Source organism: Parambassis ranga, chromosome 5 (assembly GCF_900634625.1).
Source record: "Parambassis ranga chromosome 5, fParRan2.1, whole genome shotgun sequence".
In the NCBI taxonomy this organism is placed as follows: Eukaryota; Metazoa; Chordata; class Actinopteri; family Ambassidae; genus Parambassis; species Parambassis ranga.
The window spans coordinates 26,781,453-26,789,010 of record NC_041026.1 but is presented as its reverse complement, the minus strand read 5'-3'; positions in this window follow the sequence as shown (position 1 = coordinate 26,789,010).

Below are 7,558 nucleotides of genomic sequence, written 5' to 3'. Positions count from 1 at the left end.
TTAAGGGTTTTTTTTAAGGATAATGAACTGACAGTGTCTTTATTGTGTATTTGATCTAGGACAAAAACAAACAGCCTGATTGGAACAGCCAGCACAGCAGAGAGTGGGGTTCACTGAGGGATAACTCAATATACACGGAAACAAGGCAATGGTCTGTGTAAGTAACATTAGGAGCTAATCGGAAACAAGTCCCCTCTAATTAGCCATTACCAAAATAACAGACTGAGGTCATAGTTATTGCTTTCCCTTATGGGAAACACTGGTCTCTGCTTGACTTGATTTGAAAGGCTGCTGAAATGAACTATTTTTAGACTTACTTTTAACACATGCCCGCATAATGAAGTGTGTTGTCCTATTCTCTCTGATGTTATTGACCGTCAAGCGAATTTCCTAAAATACTGATTAACATGGCGATTCCTGTGTTTTTATTTATTTTATAGTTCTTATTTCTTCCCGTGGCAGTTGTTATTGGAGATATCACTGAGAAAATGAAAACGTCCAGGGATGTGATGATGTTTGGATTAACTGTTGATTAAGCTGTTGGACGACCCCTGAGGAGCTGTTTTCTCCATCTTTTTTTTTTGTCTGTGAGCAAAATGATGCAGCATGAAAAAAGTGGGATGAGGTAAATTCACTCTGACTGTCTAAATGTGATGAATGTTGTAAAGTTGCTCTCTCATATTGCTGGCACTTTATAAGAATTCATTTATTCTTTTTCTAGATAGGGAGCTGCTCATACACCTCTCACTGTCCTACTTGAGATGCCTTAGAGGCAAATACCTGAACTCCATTTGGTCCAAAGCAGTCTTTGCCTGCCAACGCCGCCGCCGTTGCTGCTCTACCTGGCCAGATCAGATGGGAATGGAGATAGTGTCTCTGCTTATGTTCTCTGGAGCAGAGTGAAAACAAACACACCTTCACTCCACAGCTGAAGACAGCCTTCCTGTAAACGCTGTCCTAGGGAATAAAAAACTAAAAAAAAGAAAAAAAGAAAAGCCCACTCATTTTTATTCGGTTGTGTTTTAGTTGTACTCCATTGGAACGTGGTGCAAGATAAATCTCACAAAAGGGAGCAGTGTGTGGGCCGGGGCTCAAAATAACACACTGTCGCTTTGGTTTAAAAATATTATGTAAAAAAATATGTTAATTCTTTGTACAAAACATGAGTATCCTATTTAACATTCCAGCTTCTGACCTACTTGTTACACGCAAATGAGCAAGGCAGGAAAAAAAAAACTTCTGTGTTTTGCTGAAGAATATAAAAATATTAACCTTGAGGCTGTCCTGGTTTGCATCTCTAAACACACAGTGCATGTGTTCAGAGTAGAGGAAAATGTGATGATATGCAAAGTGCAGTCAAATAACAAATATGAGAACAAATAATAATCTTATACATAAATGGGAAAGCTGAGTAATTGAAAAACAAACAAGGTCAGAATAAATAGGGCAGTGGTCTCCATTCATTTACATATAATATGACTATATTAAAACTGGCATGAGGGAAGTCTGCATTGTAACGAATTACCCAACCAACCACTGCTCGCCAGAACACAGGGTCAATTTTGAACTGAAACAACTACTGTTTATTTTGCAATGCATACTTCCATGGATATGCTAATACATCCATGCACATTTTTCAGGCTTTACACTATGGTAGCCACAAAAATGAGTTTTAACTCAATGACTCAATGGTAGTCTAATTTAACCACAGAGAGGTGAATGCTGAATTTCACAGCAGGACCAACTGTCCTGTCTGAGAGCACACAGAGAGTAGGTGTGTGCATGACCCTTGAATCAGGTTTAAAATTAGATTCAGGCTACTATGCACAGATCGCACTATTTCATATATATGATCTGGCAACTTATCATAAACCCAACAGTGTACAGACAAGCTCATATTAATTACTATCATTAGATAAAGATTGAGGAACATGCAATTATAAGAGACTCCCAGGAGAAAAAACAAACAGGAGGGAGCTGGGAGTTGGTCTGAGAACAAAGGCAGGTATATCGCTCATTTGCAAACTACGTCGAGCTATTCCAATGCATTGTACACAACTCGTGCCAATTTTCTACAGATTCCTGCCTTGGAAAAAAAAAGAAGTGAAAAAAAAACGCTAAAAATGAGGACATGACTTGTAACTTTCTGAACACAACAGAATAACTGTGCTATCATTCTCTTGAGGTCAGTCATACAAGATGCCAAGCACAAACAAAAAATCACTTATCTATGTCTGGATTTATTTGGTCAGTTTTTCAAATATCACCACAGACAGACAAGATTTTGACATTTTCAGAAATAATCAGTAGGAATGATTGTGCGATGGTTGTGTGAATGTTATGATGGTTGTGTGAGTTATCCAGAAACAATTTTGGAGCTGAGATGATGATGTAGGAGGCATAAATTGCAATGACCATGACTGTCCATCCACTGTTCTGTTAGAAAGACAGCAATGCGTAGATGATAAGGAAATTATATTTTCCTTGTCATTGCAGCGTGACTCTGAGACCTGTAATAACAAATACCTGCCACGAAGACACATCAGCAGACACAACTGCTATTAAAAGTTTGTGTTTGACAGGTAAGAATACAAGGGAGGGAGGGGGGGGGGGGTTGTTCGGATCAGAATTATATGATAAGACAGCTTGAATGCTGAGCTCAGCTCCGGCAGAATGAACACAGTTCACAGCATCACAGGTCCATCGGGACATCATTAGTAACTTTGAGAAATGCAGCTTGAATCACTGCTGTGCTTTTTTGAAGCAGGTTTTTTTTTAAATGATGCGTGCAGCCCTGAATCAGTAACACATTTTCAATAACACTGTAATATATATGACACCTTTCGGACACACTTCAGTAGTTTTGTTTTCCAAATAGAACTTATGAGCATGTAATGAGCTTGATAATGATCACTCAGAAAAGAATATTTGCCTTTTTTGTGTCTTGCGTGCTTGAAATTAAAGTTCCATCTGACTTCTTTTTTGTTTTAATCAAGTCACGTAATTAACACATTCATATTCATGATCCCAAAAAGTTACTTTATGCAAGATATGTTTTTGATCTATAAAATGGGATGATATGTTGAATCTTTGATGTTCAGTATCTCAGAGTTTTTGCTGTTTCATTCACCGCAACGACGGGCTGTGCGCGCATGGTCCATCTGGCTGCCCCGACGCCCTCCAGGTCAAAATGTTGATTCTGCAGCGGGTCCAAATCAGTGATCTTCAAGGAAGACTAAATAAAGCATTGTGCTGTAATCCTTTCATGCCACATATAATAAAGCTTGGAGGCTGCACACACAGTCCTCACACCAGATGGGGCTTAAATGCCTCACATATCCTGCCACTTTTATCTGGACGTTCTCCAGAGCAGCTTTAAGTTGGCCCATGACGTCATGCTTTCTCAGTGCTGTGGCTAGAGGAGTGATCCTGTTAAGAACTGTGTCAATTTGAAAGTGCAGCCAAACCACAAGAAAGGTATGACTTGGACATTAAACTTGTTTTTGCAAAGTGGAACAGCTTCCCAGTCCGTCTTACAAATAAATTCACTTTGTTCTTGGCTTCTATAATCTGGATCAATTTCAACAAATTAAACTACTGTGATTGACAACTGCAACAGTAGCTTCTGAAAACTAAAATTTGACTTTATAATCTGGGAACAATGCCTATTTGATAATGCAAGTACAGTTACATAAGATTAAAGGATAATGATTAAAGAAGCATTTCTCCTGTTTTCTCAACATTGAAAGATAAACAATTGTATAACGTCCGTGTAGGTCAGAGAAAATAATCCAAAGAAGTCATATTGATGTCATCGGGATTACTGCAGTTTAAAGAATAAATGTCAGAATAATGTTGGCTTATATAGCTTCAGATCTTGTTGCTCATTCAAAGCCAATGTTGGTATGACTGTCTGCTGCTCGGTTCACCATCCATCCAGCCTGGACAGAGCCTCTAGCAATATTTCCTACAATCCTCTGACTTTTCCCTCTTACCAGCATGAGGTTGACATTTGTGGTTTGAGTGAAATGTCTTTCTGGTTGGATTGCCACGAAAATCTGTACAAAAACTAGAAATACCACTTTGTCCATATCTGTCCAGATTCATGCATGTAATAAATACAATGATTTTAACTGGGTGAATAAAGCTGCCTGTGCTGAGTAGCTATAACTTTAACCCAGGAGGATAGGGTTCATGTCCCTTCTCTCATGTAAAAGCATTAAGACTGTCACTTCACTTTCATTTTCACTTCTGATTAGATTTAGGAATTAAAACCATACCTAGACTTCGCATATCAGCCGTTACCTAATACCAATCCAGCCAGTGAACTTGTTGTCACAGCTGGCCTTTGTTGTTTCTCTCTGTGTTGTGGTGATTCAAGTCTTTTGGTATGCTGCATGTGCTTCTAATGAATGATGCAGCACATCTTGTAAACATAAAATAGAAGCGAACAGATCATCCCCATGGATTAGCCCCATGACCCCACTACCTGATCCAGCGTTGAAAGTCAATATCCAATATTATTATCAGATCAGTGCATCCCTACTTGAATTTGTCCATTTTGGCAAATTATCTGTGCAATCTCTGGGAAAAAACTAGAATAAAAAAATCAGACATTTGGACCACCCTTTGTATGATTATCCCACCACAATGTCTCCAATGTGTGTGCCTCTTTAACAAAAAGAAAGAAAAAAATCATAATCAAATGTTTAAAGTAAACATTGTACTTGAGTGTGTCAATAGCAATAGATTGGCTGACCATAAATACAGAGAATACATCTGCATGTGATATAATTCCATTTTGTGAGCAAACAAAGTAAGATATCATATGTTGTTTCAGTTATCAGTCCCAGTGCCAGAGCTAGTCATTTTTCCGGTAATTTCAGGCTTGTGGGTTTCAATGATTCACTGTAGGGAGGGTTCATCTTGGCTCAGGAAACGTACATGGAGATAGCATTCATAAGCTCCTTTTAAAGGGTCTCATTAGATGAAAATTGGTTCATGTAAGCCTGACTTAGACACATTCTTCCCCCTGTTGGATATGAATAACATACCTGCTGGATGCAAATCAGGGTTTCCTCACAGTAGAGAGGATTTACTGGGCCGAATCATAATTAGGTCATTAGGATTATTTACACATATCCAAGCAAACATAGCATTTTATTAATAGTAAATTTGCCCACAGTGTTCAACATGACTGGAAAAAGTTGATGCAAATTATATACAAGAAAAGGACCATAATACAGCCTATTGTGGTAGAAACAATATTTTTAATAATAACAATAATGAACCATTTAATTGTTAGTTTTAAGGGTGCTACCATGAAAAAAGAAAAAGAAAAAAAAATCACACAAGTGCTTGTCTAGTTCGCATGTCAACTCCAGATACAGGCAGAAAAGAGGAAAAGTGGGCTTCCTGCAAAGCGTACAGTTCTTCAGCATGGATGCTGCCCTACAATTAGTGTTTGAGATTTGGCAGCTGCACGCTTCGATACACCCCCTCCTCCCTCTTCTTTAATCTGCTTGTGCACGCTGAAAACCACTTCAGCATTAAACCACAGAGGACATGCAGAGGAAAGATGTGGAGTCCCAGCGGTCAAAGCCTCATCATTAACCTTCTGGGACGGCACCAGCAACAACTGAACGCTGCCGCAACTGTCCACTGTTGCTTAGCGATGGACAATCAACTACACAAAAACAGACACGCAAGTCTATCAAGGTTCTGCTTTCCACTGCGATGAATTGTAAGCAGGAAAGTTTTCTGACAAGTGTAACCGAGAGGGCAAACATTTTAGAGCTGCTGCACACATTTCATTAAAAAAAGAAGCTATTCTGTTTTGTAAACAATATTTTCTTGTTTGTGTGTGTACAGCTTCGGCAGCATTCTGGAGTGTCTTTAGGATGTACCCAGGGTTAACCAGACTGGTGAAAGCACCAAACCTCCAAACCAAGAGTTTGTAAACTATCCCAACCACACGTGTAGGGTTGGGCATCTGTTGCTGAAATGACCCTGTCATGTGCTAAGCCTCGGGGGTGATAGCATAATTAAAAGGGCCCTGATGAACACATGACACGGGTTCGAAACTTCCTCCACAAATCTGCCAGAAAAATACACTGAATGGTTGAAGAACAGGGTTTTTTGCTTTGCGTGTCACACGTGTAAGCTGCTTGCTGAAGGAGCAGGCAGTGAGCAGGATTGGATACGGGGCTCCCAGGGACCTCTGCTGCATGGCATATGTGTTCTATTACAGTTCATTTCCAAACATTTCTTCAGGACTTGTGGCTTCACAGTCTGCTTGAGAAGGAGGATTAGGCCCTCCTGAAATTGATTTATTTCTGCGCCCTAACTGTTTATTAAATATAATTGACCATCAAAGTTGTCACAGAGAGGAGGAGAAAAAAAGGAGCTGCTACATGTACCACAAAAAGGAGAGCTTTCTTTGAACAGCTATTTATCTAAGGAATGTCTTAGTTAAAGGCCAGACTTTGAGGCGGAAAATAGGTCATATTTCAACCACTAATACTACCACACTTGGTGGCTGCAGGATTAATTAGAGCCAAAGTCATAATAAATGTGATTAGTTCTCTGAAGTGACAGAGGCTAGTGGAAAGTGCTTGAAAAATGGACTGCTTAAAAAAGTCATTAAATATCTAACATGGATGCACACTCTGGTAAAAAGCTAAAAAGAATTTTTACTCTTCAGACATAAGGTCATTAAAAAGTGTGACAAGGGGCGACTGTTTTATTTAACAAAGGCGACCAAAGTTAAGACGGGATCAGATCCCGACTGCCTCACATCAACCATATCAGCACTCAGCGTGTCACAGCCAGGGTGGTCTGATCACCATTATCTGTGTCCTAAACAGACATGTCTGGTGTCTTTTAAATGTCACAGAGATGCTAGGCACGCTACAAAAAGGCCAAATGGCTTTTTTTTCATTCTGTGTAATAAGCTGACAGTTTTAAGACAATCCACTCTTTTTTTTTATCTCACAAAGACTAAATGATCAAAGCTATTAATTTAAACTAATAATGCCTATTGCTTATTATGCTCCTATCGTATCACTGATTGCTGGCATATTTTTACCCTTCCAATAGACTATGACTGGCAAAACATTTAATTACTATTTGGAAGAGTGTCCGTGGAAATGGAAAGCAAGTGCAAAAAAGAAAAAGAAAAAAAAAAGACAAAAACAGCCAACATGTAATTTAATGTCAACAATAATGCTAATGTTAAAAACCTTGTTTACAGTTTTAAGACTAAATTTGTCATGGATTTTTTTAGCATAACAACATAAACAGCATTGTTTTGTGCTGCCACTTATTTTGTTGCTATTTGCGAGCAAACAATTGAATACTAATGAATTTCCCATTACACCCTGTCTCTGCTTTATTTGGATGCAAATACAGTGGAGTGTGTTTGTCCTCAAAAGTTTGGGGTATTCAAAGTGTGCAGAGTTTACTGAATTTGAAGAAATATCTGCATAATGGAAATAGGGATTAGGAAGTAACAGAACAAATAGGTAAGTAGCTAGAAAATAACTTATCCCAAAAAGTT